Source organism: Herpailurus yagouaroundi, unplaced genomic scaffold (genome assembly GCF_014898765.1).
Source record: "Herpailurus yagouaroundi ecotype Mexico unplaced genomic scaffold, PumYag 77, whole genome shotgun sequence".
In the NCBI taxonomy this organism is placed as follows: domain Eukaryota; kingdom Metazoa; phylum Chordata; class Mammalia; order Carnivora; family Felidae; genus Herpailurus; species Herpailurus yagouaroundi.
Genome location: NW_024412388.1, coordinates 89,177,062 through 89,191,773, shown reverse-complemented (window position 1 = coordinate 89,191,773; position 14,712 = coordinate 89,177,062). Strand labels below are relative to the sequence as shown.

The 14,712-nt window shown below is 38.0% G+C and overlaps 1 long non-coding RNA gene across 2 annotated transcripts in view; it reads left to right on the top strand.

Annotated features, from left to right (window-relative positions):
• Positions 1-14,712, top strand: part of LOC121027583 (uncharacterized) — a 64,211-nt gene that overhangs the window by 7,413 nt on the left and 42,086 nt on the right. Inside the window, exon 3 of one of the 2 annotated variants that reach the window (XR_005788808.1) lies at positions 6,913-7,255. The exons of the other annotated variant lie outside the window; for it this stretch is intronic. This is a non-coding gene — a long non-coding RNA (uncharacterized LOC121027583). Of the gene's footprint in view, positions 1-6,912; positions 7,256-14,712 lie in introns of those variants that run through there. 2 annotated transcript variants of the gene reach the window in all.

Sequence of the window (14,712 nt, the reverse complement as noted above, 5' to 3'; positions counted from 1 at the left end):
GCTAGAGTTGGACTGGGTTGGACTTAAGAACCAGACTGAGTTCAGAATCAGGGTCTGATTTAAGAACTAGAATGAGTCTGGGATTGGACTGGGTCTGATTTAAGCTGGATTGCATTTAGTGTGAGACTTGGTGTTTTAAATAGAAATTAGTAGCTAATGGGAATATTGGAAGCCAAAAATAAAGCTGCAAACATTGATAGACATGGGTTGAGCATTTAAAGGCTTTTGGAGTATTTGCCATCTCAAGAAGACTCCCATGGTAGGATAACTTGGTTATGGAATAAGTTAGACTGACACTCGGTTACTTGCCAGCTTCAAGAAAATATCTGTACAATGAGGTACACTGTAAAATACCTCCCCAAAACCAACCCCATGGCACATCCCTCTTAGGTGTGCATTTGCCTCCAAGAATCCTAACTAAAAGGCCTAGCTTAAAGAAATAGGATTCTTTAGATTAGAGAGTTGAGCACACACCTGCTTATTCTATATCTAAGAGCTATAGTCCTGAAAGTTGCAGATATCTAGCAAGATGAACACTTTTACTAAAAACAACCTAAAATTACAATGGCCATTATGGGAAACATTATAATTAGATAAGATCACTTAAGAAGAATACTTGAAATTAATAGTCCCCAAATTAAATAGAATGGGATACTTATTTTAATTTGCATGCAGAAGTCTCCAAAAGTTTTCAAACTTCTAAAGTAGTTTCAATGGAAGATTCATTGCAAATGTCTAATAAAAAAATAGAGAAAATGTACCTAAAACAAAGATTATAAGACTTATATCTACTCTGAAGAGGCTATTAAACAGCTATCTCTTTTTTAAAAGTTTATTTATTTATTTTGAGAGAGAATGTGAACAGGGAAGGGGGGGAGAGAGAGAGAGAGAGAAAGAAAGAGAGAAAGAGAAAGAGAAAATCCCAAGGTGATCCCATGCTGTTTGCTCAGAGTCTAACATGGGGCTTGAACCCACAAACCATGAAATCATGACCTGAGTCTAAATCAAGAGTTGGATGCTTAATGGACTGAGCCACCAGGCACACCTCATGGCAGTAATTTTAAAACGGAAGCTATAAGGTCTCTGTATATCTGAACATACAGTTCATATGTGTCTATATCTGTCTTGTAGATGTGTGATATTTTCTACCTCCAGATGGTATTGCCAAAATTAATTTGCTAAAGCTCTGTTTAACTGGCTTAAACAAACTAGCACTTACGTAAATTAGTGTACATAAAAGTTCTCAGAAATGTAATAGAAACTAACCCAAATGTTTTTCAGGTTCTTGTTGGTATGGTTTGAACTAGGGTCCATGAGTCAATGGCCAAGAAAGAATTCTTGAAAAGTGCAAAAGGGTGTTTTTATTGTAACACTGGGACAAGACCCCTGGGCAGAAAGAGCTGCACTGGACTTGTGAGAAATGGCTGATTTTATACTTTGGAGTTGGGGGAAGTACAGACAAAGGAAGTTTCCAAAAGGATTTTCATTTGTTAAAGAAGACTTACAGGATCTTGGCGGTCTGGTTAATATTAAGATTAGGTTGTCTTTTGCCTCTAGCAAAGTTTTATCATTATTGAGGCAGCTAAGCTCCTTGAGGAAGGTCACTCTGGCTGTCCCAAGTACTTGTCAATGGGCTATAAGTCCTAAGGAGATTTAATTTTATCTATATTTCTTTTACCTTTATTCTCTACATCATTGTATTCTGGGATAATCTTCAGTAAATTAAAGTTAGCTCAATAAATTCACTGGTTTAATTAAAAGAGGCATGTCTTTAGAGTTATCAACATTGAATATAATTCTGATAAACAAATTTTATTCTACTAGTTAAATTTATTTACTAGTTCAATTCATGTAATATCATTTGCAATTTGTTAGCAAAAATAATTTAGAATTGTAGTTGATTTTATCTGGTGTCTTATAAAGTTTTTATACATAATCTAAACATAATTGTTAAAAACGAGTAGATTGAACAGATAACGTTTTGGGTAGACTTTAAAAATTATTTCCCCAAATCTTCTTGGTAACTCAAAACGTTAAAGTTTTGCTACGGGATGAATTAAATTTGTTGAATATTGGGATCATTTTCTAATAAAATAATAAAGTGTTAATTACTAAACATAGATTTCTCTACTTTTGGCTTTTTATAACAGAGAAACTAAGATATTCAGATGTGTTAATGCTACATTGGAAAAGGCACATGCTTCTGGAAATTATGAAATGTATTCATAAATTTGCCAATGTAAAGAATGCTGGTATAAAGGTTCACAATTGCCTACTTCTAGTTTTCACTAGAAATTAAGGTTTCTAAGAGTTAAGAATTCTAATTAATATGTGATTAAAACAACTAGAAATAATAAGGGAAATATCTCCTTATGTTGTAGGATTTTTTACCTCATTACCTGGGATTCGTTGTTTCACTGCTTTGAAAACTGAAGAGGTGGGCACAGAATGAGCAGCAGGCAGAGGTTTATTAGAATATAAGATTAGAAAGGAAGAATAGTAGGAAAGCTCTCTTTACAGAGAGGGGCATTCGAAGGTGAATACTTGATGAAGTTTTGGGATGATGGGGGGTTTGTGGGGTCTGGAGCCGATGGCCAAGAAAGAATTCTTTAAGATGTCTTTGGTGCAAAAGAGTGATTTTATTAAAGCATGGGGACAGGATCCATGAGCAGGAAGAGCTGCACTGGAGTCATGATGGGAAACTCATTATATACCCTCAAGTTGGGAGGAGATCAGAGATAGAGTAAGTCTCTAAAGAATTTTGGAAACAAGGTTTCCAGGACCTTGAGGGGCTAGCTGTTGCTAGCAAAACACCATTCATCACCATTTTAATAAAACCTCAGTCGTAAGACCCTTCAGATGCATATTGGGGGGCTATAAATTTGGAGTATGATTGCCAGCATATATCTTGGGGCAGTTGAGATAAAGGAGGTAGACTTACAGGATCTGTGAGGTTGGGACAATGTTAAGCCAAGGTTCTCTTTTGCCCCCAGCAAGTGTCATCACTGAGCTTCTAGAGGGAGGTCACTCTGCTGGTTTCAAGAACTTGTTAATGGGCTGTAGGCAGTAAGGGAATTTAATTTCTCATTTGCCTTAGTTTCCCACATTATCATGGCAAGCACTTAAACCCCTTTCCTTTGTTCTTGGGTAGCCAGGAGTGTCCAAGGAGTATCACACATGTCCCACCTTGAGGGAAGGTTGGTTCTGGCTTGTGTTTTGCCCTCAGCCTGCCTCATGCTCAGTCATCATACCTATGGACAATAGGCAGGGGTCCTTGTTTTATAAGGTTCTGGTCACCACCACCCCCCACCCCCACACCCTTCCTCCTTATTCCTTCTCAGGTTCTACTCTTATTGACTGGATAGCTAGGTGTTGGGTTGTCCATTCCTGATTGACTCATTTCCATTGTATAAGGGGTGGTCTAAGGCCATACCTGTTCCTTGTGAATCATAGGTTTTATGATCTACTTATTTTTAGTGAGGTCTTTTGTCAAATTCCTGAGAAAAACCTATGGGGGTGGTGTCTGTTACATTCTTAAGAGGAACCTTATGCCCCAGGGCATACTGTGGTCAGATACTCCCAGCATTATTCCAAAATACGTGTTTTTCCCCACCAAGGGACCTCAGGAAGTTTCCCTCTCTGCTTATTTTATCCTATCTTTTCCTATCATACCAAGAAAGTAGGATGTATTTTTGATATTAAAAGATATGAGAAATTGAGATGCAATTTTTGTTGAGGAAAAAGAAAGTAATTTTGTCCTAAAATGAGACTGGTTGTTTAAAGAGAAAATAGACAAAATCTGAATATAAAAAAGAAAATTGTAGAAAGTTTGTGAAAAAGGAAACTTTGGAAAATAATTTTATATGTGGTCAGTGATAAGGGACCATAAGGCAAGCTGACACCCTATAGCCACCCCCACCCATGGTATATGTGTGATATTCCTCAGGTACTCCTGGCTGCCCAAGAACAAAGGAAAGGAAAGAAAACAAACAGTTAACTGATAGAGATCACAGTCATACAGGACAATTTTCAAATATCTTAGAAATTACAAGAAAAAGGCAATCTTATCAATAGCCTAATGTCTAGAAATGTGTACCCCCAATATCACCCTCCCCTCCATAGTGATGTGGGGAACAAAGGCAAGAAGGAAATGGCAGGTAAAGTTAAATTTCTTTATAACCTGCAGCCCATTGACAAATAAATACTTGAGGCAAATAGAGTATAACATTTCTCCAGGAACCCCCTACTGTCATAATGTTAATCCCTTATTAGGGGGAAAACAACCTTAGCCTCACAAAAGCAAGGACTCAGGTATCTTAGGAGTCCTCTTTAGCATATATTTTTTTTCTCTTTAACATATGAAAGTCCTTCTGGAGGCCTCCCTCTTGCCTTTACTTTCCCCAAATTACATAGTATATAACCAGTCACTCTTCATAACCCCAGTGCAGCTCTTTCTGCCCAGGAGCCTGTCCTCTGTCCTTGTGCTTTAATAAAATCACCTTTTTTGTACCAAAGATGTCTCAAGAATTCGTTCCTGGCCATGGGCTACAGACCCCCACCATTCTAAAACCCCATCAGTCAGGAGGTTGGAATGAGTAAGTTTTAATATCAAAAGTAAACTTACAAAATTGGAATTTGGTTTTCTCCATTAAAAGGACAAAGTTGCTGGATTTTTGGTCTGCTTTTGTTAATAGATTATGAACATTTCTTTACCTTTTGAGTGATTTGCCTAGAAAACAAATATTCTGTGTTTTATAAAAAATAATTTCCTGTGTCTACTGTCTTTATCAGGTCTTTGATTACCTAGGAAAACTGAGTTTTCCGTGTGTGTGTGTGTGTGTGTGTGTGTGTGTGTGTGTGTATGTATGTATATATCTTTTTTCTTTTTAAAGTAATCTCTGTCCCCAATATGAGGCTAAAACTCATGACCCCAAGATCAATAGTTGCATGCACTACCAACTGATACAGCCAGGTACCCCTGAGTCTTCTTAATATTAAAAGAGCTAAATTTGGGGGATCTTGGGTGGCTCAGTTGGTTGAGCATCCAACTTCACCTCAGGTCATGATCTCACAGTTCATGAGTTCATGCCCTGTGTCGGGCTCTGTGCTGATGGCTCAGAGCCTGGAGCCTGCTTGGGATTCTGTGTCTCCCTCTCTCTTTGCCCCTCTCCCACTTGTGCTCTGTCTCTCTCTCTCTCTTTTAAAAATAAATGGATATTAAAAAAAAAAAACTAAATTTTGCTAATAGGTAATTAAGTTTTATAATGATCTGTGATACTACTCAGGTCAGCACCTAAAAAAGTTTTTTGTGTGCTATTTTTACAAACTTCCCCAAATCAAATTCTAAGTGAAGTCTTTTAGTCCTAGAAGAAACTGGAATTTTTCTAGAAATTTCCCTGGAACATTCCAAGGGATTTGTTAATAAACTAGGCTTATTTCATATTTTAAACTATATGGGAAGCATTGTCAAATAAGAACTAATACTATTCTTTTTTTATGTTGTTTTTGTATAAATATATAAGAGTTCTAGAAATTATGTGAAATTCCTAGAAATACGTGTCCTGGTATGTTACCACTTGAAAATATTCTTTTACCTTCTGAAGTGTGTCATCAAAAATGAGACTCATATTAAAAGGACTAAACTTGAGTATCAAGGAAATGCTTTAGCTGACTTTCATGCAGAGGCAGCAGCAACAGAATCTATAAAGATTGTGGCATATGTGGATGAAGTCTATTCTGCCTCTGCAGAAAATGACCCTTTGATGCCAGACTTTTACCATGCTGATGTCCTTGCCCATGGCAACAGCCTACTTCTAAAACAAAGAAATTAAGATGGGTAAACAATAGTTGTAAATTAAATGAACAATTAAGGCTATGGGGGGTTGGGGTGCCTGGGTGGCTCAGTTGGTTGGGAGTCTGACTTCAGCTCAGGTCATGATCTTGCGGTCCATGAGTTTGAACCCTGTGTCAGGCTGTATGCTGACAGCTCAGAGCCTGGAGCTTGCTTCAGATCTTGTGTCTCCCTCTCTCTCACTGCCCCTCCACTGCTCACATTGTCTCTCTCTCTCTCTCTCAAAAATAAACATAGCAAAATTAAATTAAGGCTATGGGAAACCCAAGATGACTGCACAGTTCTTTCTGGCTCCCTGGCATGCCCCATTTTTTTTTGTGTTTACATTTTTTTAACCACTCTCATGCATTCAAGATGTCTCAAATTATTAATAGACATTGAAGGGAAGACTTTTATAAAATTGCAAAAATAGTCTACCAATGATGTCTGACCTGTCATGTTCATAATCCTGGAGAAACTGTTTTTTTTCCAAGAAGATTCACACTTCCTCCCTTTGGACACTTAGGATACCTGAAGCTGGACTTCATTCAGCTGTCTCTTAGTATAGTTTACCAATATGCTCCTGTTCTTTTTTGTGTGTTTTCCACATAGATTGAAGCTTTCTTTTCCTATAAGGCTGATATCCTCATGGTAGCTAAAAAAAACTGCTAGAAAATGTGTTTCCTACTTAATATACCTTCCATGATCTCTGATGACCAAGGCACCTACTTCACGGAGAAAAATCACATGAGCCTTAATGGAAATCTTGAAAACTTTTTGGAATTATCACTGTTCATATCATTTCCATCATCAGACAAGGTTGAGAGAACTAATGGGATCCTCAAACTGAACATTTCTAAACTTGCCAAAACTACTGGACTTCTCTGTCCTAAGGTATTGATTGCCCTTGGTCTTACTATTAGAAGCTTTCCTTTGGGAAGCATAAACTCATACCACATTATATAGTCACAGGCAGACCAATGTCTGTTGGCATACAGCCTTCTGTAGATCCCTTGTTTTCTCATGCTAGTATGACCAACTACAGTAAATCTTCCATGTCTTATGCTGAAACCTGTCAACAGGTTATAGAAGACTTTCTGGATCCCAACTCAGAGGAACCTGTTGGGCACAGTCTAAAGCCTGGTGACTGGGTATTCTGGAAACATTATCAAAGGAAGACAGTTCTTGAGCTCAGCTAAAAGGGACCTTACCAAGTTCTCCTAACCACTGATACTGTTGTGAAACTATAAGACAGTGGAGACCTCTGAATCACATTGACAGGGAGGAGAAGTAGGTGACATCAAGGTAAACTGATTCTGCCCATGACAATGGATCAACTGCAGACTTTAAAGATGAAACCCTTTCCCCTTGTTTTCTTTTCCTGTACTTTGGCATTTGCCTGGAAAGATAATGCCATCATCTATATCTCCCAGTCCATTGCTAAGAGGGGGTAATCTAGAATTTATTTCAGGCTAGGAGAAAATCTAATTGTGCCCTAACTTTTCACAAGCAAAATAAGATCTCTCATTGGTTGACTCCCCTGAATTTACATTGTTGAGTTAGAAAGGACCTCTTAAGGAGGTTTTCATGATTTAGGATTCTTTCTGTTTGTCAGGTCTCTATTTCCCTGGTTAGGGCTAAATGTAAAGGAGGCTATGACCAACAACCTCTCCTTAATTCTTAATTATTGCAGAATCATCTGCTGAAGTAATGGTGGCCCCAAAAAAGGTCTTTAGACTCTCTGGCCAAGGTTCTTGATAATAGGATAGCCCATAATTATCTTTCCGCTGAGCAAGGAGGTGTTTGAGCTGTGGCCAACACCACTTGCTGTATCTGGATTAACACTTCTGGGGAAGTTAAAACTTCATTATATTAAATCATGGAGCAAGCCACTTGGCTTAAAAAGTTCACTTCTTCAAGGAAGTCTTTCTTTTACTTTTGATTTAGGTTTATGAATTCATGATTATATTTATGTCTTGGGGACTATGGCTTTGAAGTGCACTCTGAACATTGGGAACTATTCTTATAATCTCCTTGGCATATTGTATCCTCTCAAAAACTTGAAATGCATGTTTGTAACTGCTAACTACCAAGCAGATGATCTTCCTGAGAGTGAAACCTTGGAGGAGAAGCCAAGAAAATGACTGACTTAAATGAAACCATGACTTGTGAATATCATGGAGGTTACGCATGACATATGGCTACCACACTGAAGGAAAAACACAAATTGCAAGACTTTTAGAGCAGTAGCTAAGAGCGGTGCTGATGCCTTACATTTTTATCACATCTCTTAGTTAAACTGAGTCTGATCAATGGTGGGGGGAGGGGGGGAATTGTTAAAAAGAAAACCACAGGCCCAAAATAGTTTCACTTAGGCTGTCACCAAATCAAAGCTTAATGTATAACCTACTTGGAGTTTTAACCTCCCCCAGAAATTTAGTCTTAAGTAATCAAGAGTTTTCTCTTAAGCATCAATTAGGTAGTCTGTCACATGCACCCTCTCAGCCCCGGAAAAGAAGATGAGGTAATCTGCCTAAGCTCCCTTAAGGGAAGGTAAACTTGTCTGGAACAATCCTTTCTTTTCTTTTGCTAATAACTTCTTGCTCCAGCCCCCTACCTATAAAAACCTGCTTGTTAGATCCGATGCTGCCTAATTATTAAGTGATTCATGAATCACTTAATAAAGCCAATTAGATCTTCAAATTTACTCAGTTGAATTTTTTCATTAGCAGTTTATTCTAATCAAGTGAGCAACCCCACTATTCTACTGAAATTGCCCTTTTCAAGGTCACTAATGACCAACACATTGCTAAATCCAATGGTAATTTCTCAGATCTTATGCTACTTGATCTATCAATATCACTAAACACAATTATTTACTCTCTGCTGTAAAAACAACCAAAACAAAGCACAACTCCCAAACTAAGCTCCCTTCATTTGACTTACTGGGTACCACACTTGCAATTTTTTCCCTCAGTCATTCTGATCACTCTCTTTGTTTCTTTTGCTGCTTCCTCCTTATCTCCCTGACCTCCAAATGTTGGAGTTTCTTTTTACTCTACCCATCCTACAGGTAATTTATCAAGTTTCATGGCTTTTAAAACCATCCATTTATTGATGCCTCCTAATTTAATATCTCCAGCCTATACCTCTTTCCTATATCTAACCGCTTGCTTTGATACCTCCTCCATGTTATATAATAATCATCAAAAACATAACTTGTTTAAAACTGAGCTCTTGGGGCTCCTGGGTGACTCAGTCGGTTAAATGTCTGACTCTTGATTCCAGCTTAGGTCATGATCTCACAGTTCATGGGTTCAAGCTCCACATCGGGCTCCATGTTGAGAGCACTGAGCCTGCTTGGGATTCTCTCTCTCCCTCTCTCTGCCCCTCCCATACTTGCTCCCTCCCTCTCTCTCTCTCTCTCTCTCTCTCAAAAATAAGTAAAATAAATAAATAAATAAAACTGAGCTCTTGATATTCTTTAAAACTCTCAAGTTTTTTCCATCTCAGTTACTTTTGATTTCTCTTTATCTTTTATACCCCATGACTTTCCATTCAACAAACCCTTATTGTACCTTCAAAATGTATCAAAAATTGGACCATTTTTCTCCATCCCCACTGTTACCACCCTTGTTAAAGCCACCATGAACTTTCTGAAATTGCAGTGGCCTTATGGCCATTCTACTTTTGTCCTTGCCCCTTCAGCAGATACAAAAAGGCTCAACAATTATTCCATGTGTTCTTCATTTCCCAACTCCCTTGTTCTTAGGTATGACTATGCAGTTCATTCTGGTCAATGGGCTGTTAGTGAAAGCAACATGTGTCAATTCCAGACCATAGCATGGAAGAGTAGATGTGAAAGCAGTGATCATGGGGACCACACATTGAGATTATAGAGATAAGGTAAACATAAGTAGACAGGTAAACATAACAGAATACACAGTCACCATTTAAATGACAACTGCCTTACAAAATTACTTGACTCCCACCAAACTTTCCATAATTAAGAAATATCTTTTATTATGTTAATGCACTGATAGTTTAGGGTTATTATTTTTTTTAACCATAGCAAAGCAAATTCTATTATGAATAAAAATACACTCTGATGGTTGATTTTATGAGTCAACTTGACTGGCCACAGGATGCCCAGGTTAAACATTATTTCTTGGTTTGTCTCTGAGGGTGGTTTTAGATGTGATTAGTATTAGATGTGGTGGACTCAGTAAAGTGGTTTGCCTAGTCTAATATTGGTGAGCATCATACAATCCCTTGAGAGCTTGAATGGAACATGAAGTATATGGTGAAAGAGTCTGTCCCTTTTTTTCCTGCCTTACTATTGAGCTGGAATATCTCACCTCTGGCCTTTACTGAGAATTATACCATTACCTCTCTGGTTCTCAGACACTCAAATTTGGAGTGATTTATATACCCAGCGTTCCTGGATCTCTAGCTGACAGAGGAAAATCATGGGACTTTACAGCCTCCATACTCACCTGAGCCAATTCCTCAAAATAAGTATTTTTCTCTATGTGAATATATAGCTTTTATTTATAAGATTTTAAATTTGCTTTATATGCATATTGAAGAATATATGTTATATTATATATTAGTTTCATAATAAGAGTATATTTGGGGAGGGGAAGATAGCAGAGGAATAGGAGGACCCTAGGTTGGCCTCATCCCACAAATGCAATTATGTAACTATCAAAGCATACTATCTATCCCAGAAATTGATCTGAAGACTGGAAGAACAAACACCACAATCACAGGTAGAAAAGAGGCCACATTGAAGAAGGTAGGAAGTGCAGAGATGGGCTTGGGAGAGAAATGGATTGTGGTCACTGTGGTGAGGAGGAATCCATGGTTATGGAGAAGCTTGAGAGATAGACTAACACACAAGAGAGTGCATGGGGAAAATGAATCTCCATAGCAAATTGGCTTGGAAAGTGAGAGACCTTGAATTTTGTAAGTTCCTGCAACCTGCAGGGCTTAAAGCCTGGAGTTTTAAAGGTCAGTGTGCTTGGCTCTAAGAGAGCTTGGAGGACATTGGGACTGCTCTTAGAAAGAAGGCAGGCAAACAGCACATAGACATACAACATAGAAACAGTCATCTGTTCTATGTTCTATGCTTGGGGCACAGAGTGGCCCATCTTGCTCATCTTGGAGTGTTTCCCAGAGAGGCAGCATTCACAGAGAGAACACTCCAGGAATAAAGGAATTGACAGGCCTTTTCCCTCTATCTGCCCTTCAGCATAAACACAGAATCACCTGCAGGAACCAGTGCAGTGCTGGCTCTCCCTACCTAACTTGCATACACCCCCACCCCACACCATGTTCTGTAAGAAACACCCTTCTTAGTCATGCATGCCTCAGTCCCTTTACTGCGGACCCCCATCCCCAGAAGATTGGCCCATACCCCTGCCAACACTGCATATCCTGACCTTAGAGTTTTTCAGATCTTGGTTCCAGCAGCAGGTCTCATTTCACAAGCAGACCAGGGCCCACCTAGTTAAAATATGCCACATTTAGGCCAGGGACCAAATACTGCCCACAACAGTCAAAGAACCTCTGTTGGTGACTGACCTGAAGGATAAAGCAGCCATGACACAACAGCAGAGTGCACACAGCACAACTGGATATACTTCTGGAAGCACCAGTCCTTGGGGAACAAGGAACACTATACTGCAGGGCACTCTAAGACCTCTTCTTCATAAATCCATTACCCTCAAGAACAGGAGGTATAGCTGACTTCTCTAACACACAGAAACAGGCACAGTGACTTAGACAAAATGAGAAGACAGAGGAATTTGTCCCAAATGAAATAACAAAATAAGGCCATGGCTGGAGATCTAACCAAAGGATATCGATATTAGTAACATGCCTGATGGGGAATTTAAAGTACATGATCCTAAATGTCCTCACTGGACTTTAAAAAACAGTGGAGGACATCAGTGAGACCATTAACACAAAGATAAGGAAGGAAATAGAAATAAAGGACTCAATAAACTAAATGAGAAACACACTTGATGGAGGGAACAGCAGACTGGAAGAAGCAGAGGAATGAATTAATGATTGGAAGACAGTAATAGAAAGTAATCAAGCTGAACAAAAGAGAGAAAAATAATTTTGCAAAATGAGAATAGTTAGGGAATTCAATGACTCAATCGAATGTCCAGAAGAAGAAGAGAAAGAAAAGAGGACCAGAGAGTTTATTTGAAGAAATAAAACGTCCCTAATCTGAGGAAGGAAACAGATATCCAGATCCAAGTGACACAGAGAACTCCCAACAAAAGCAGACCCACACCAAGACATATTGTGAGTAAATTGGAAAAATATAGTGATAAAGAAAGAAATATTAAAAGAAGCAAGACACGGGCACCTGGGTGGTTCAGTTGGTTAAGCGTCCAACTTCACAGTTCATGAATTTGAGCCCTACATCAGGCTTTCTGCTATCAGCACAAAGCCCACTTTAGACCTCTGTCTCCCTCTCTCTGCCCTCCCCCCCCCCCAAAAAAAAAAAACATTAAAAAAAAGAAGAAGACAAAAGAAGACAGTTACACACAAAGGAAATCCCATAAGGCTATCAGCAGATTTTTCAGCAGAAACTTTGGAAGCCAGAAAGGAGCAACAAGATGTATTCAAAGTACTGAATGGGAAAAACCTGCAGCCAAGAGTACTTTATGCAGCAAGGCTATCATTCAGAAGAGAAGGAGAGATAAAGAGTTTCTCAAACAAAAGTTAAAAGAATTCTTGATCATTAAACCAGCCCTGCAAGAAATATTAAAGAGGACTGTTAGAGTGGAAAGGAAAGAACAAAAATGACAGTATGAAGGTAGGAAACACAAAGGAGTGAAAAATGAGTATTTCGGTTAAAAACTCCATCATGGAACTCACAAAAGGATGCAAATCTGACACCATATACCTAAAATATGGGGAGGAGAGGAGTAAAGAATGGGTTCAAACTTAAGCAACTATCAACATAATATAGACTACTATGGGGCACCTGGGTGGCTGAGTTGGTCAAGTGTCTGACTTTGGCTCAGGTCATGTTCTCTGGGTTTTGGGTGCAGGCTTTGCATCAGGCTCTGTGCTGACAGCTGGGAGCTTGGAGCCTACTTTGGGTTTTGTGTCTCCCTCTCTCTCTGCCCCTACGTGACTCATGCTCCCCAAAATGAATAAACATTAAGAAAATTTAAAAAATGTATAGACTGCTATATGTGGAAGATGTTATTACAAACCTAATTGTAACCACAAGTCAAAAACCACTAACAAATACACAAAAATAAAGAGAAAAAATATTCAAATATATTACTGAAGGGAACCAACAAACTATGAAAGAGAAAAGGACAAGAAAGGACCAGAGAAAATCTTTGGAAACAACCACAAACAAGTAATAAAATGGCAGGCAATAAATATATATTTATCAATAGTTACTTTGAATGTAAATGGACTAAAGACTAAATGTTTCAATCAAAGACATAGGGGTGACAGAATGGATAAAATAACAACACCCATCTATTGCTCCCTACGAGAAACTCATTTTCTACCTAAACACACATGCAGATTGAAAGTAAGGGGATATAGGGGCACCTGTGTGGCTCAGTCAGTTAAGTGGCTGACTTGGGCTCAGGGCATGATCTCACGGTCTGTGAGTTCAAGCCCTGCATCGGGCTTTGTGCTCATAGCTCGGAGCCTAGAGCCTGCTTCTGTTTCTGTGTCTCCCTCTCTCTCTGTCCCTCCCCCATTCATGCTCTGTCTCTCTCTGTCTTTCAAAAATGAATAAATGTTAAAAAAATTAAAATAATAAAAAAAGATAGGGGATGGAAAAACATTTATCATGTAAATGGATGTCAAAAGAAAAAGTAGCAATACATATATTGAACAAAATAAACTTTAAAACAAAGACTGTAGAGATACAGAGGATACTATATAATAAAAGGGACAATCCAACAAGAAGATAACAATTGTAAATATTTATACACCTAACAGGGGAATTAAGATAAAGGAATTAATCAACAATAATATAATAGTAGGGGACCTTAACCCCACTCATATCAATGGACAGATTCTCTAAACCGAAAATCAACAAGGAAATAATGGCTTTATATAACACACTGGACCATATAAATTTAACAGGTATATTCAGAACTTTCCATCCTAAAACAGTGGAATACACATTCTTTTCAAGTGCACATGTAATATTCTCCAGAATAGATTACATATTAGGCCTCAAAAGATGCCTCAACAAATTTTAAAAGATGAAAGTCATACATGCATCTTTTCTGACCACCACAGTATGAAACCAAAAGTCGAATACAAGAAAAAATCTGAAAAGACCACAAATATATGGAGGTTAAATAACATGCTATTAAACAATGAATGGATTAACCAGGAAGTAAAAGAAGAAATAAAAAAGTACCTGGAAAAAAATGAAAATGAAAACACAGTGTTTCAAAATCTTTGGGAGGCTCTAAGAGGGAAGTTTATAGTATTACAGTTCTACTTCAATCAGCAGGAAAAGTCTCAAACAACCTAACCTTATACCTACAGGAGCCAGAAAAAGAACAATAAATAAAACCTAAAAACAACAGAAGGAAGGAAATAATGAAGATTACAGCAGAAATAAGTGATACAGAAACTAAAAAAAATAGAACAGATCAATGAAACTAGGAGCTGGTTCTTTGAAAAAAATCAAGAAAATTGGTAAACATCTTGCCAGACTCATCAAGAAAAAAAATGAGGAATAACCAAAATAAATAAAATCACAAATGAAAAAGGATAAATAACAACAAACACCATTGAAATACTAACAATATTAAGAGAATATTATGAAAAAATATATGCCAACAAATTGGACAACCTGGAAGAAATGGATAAAT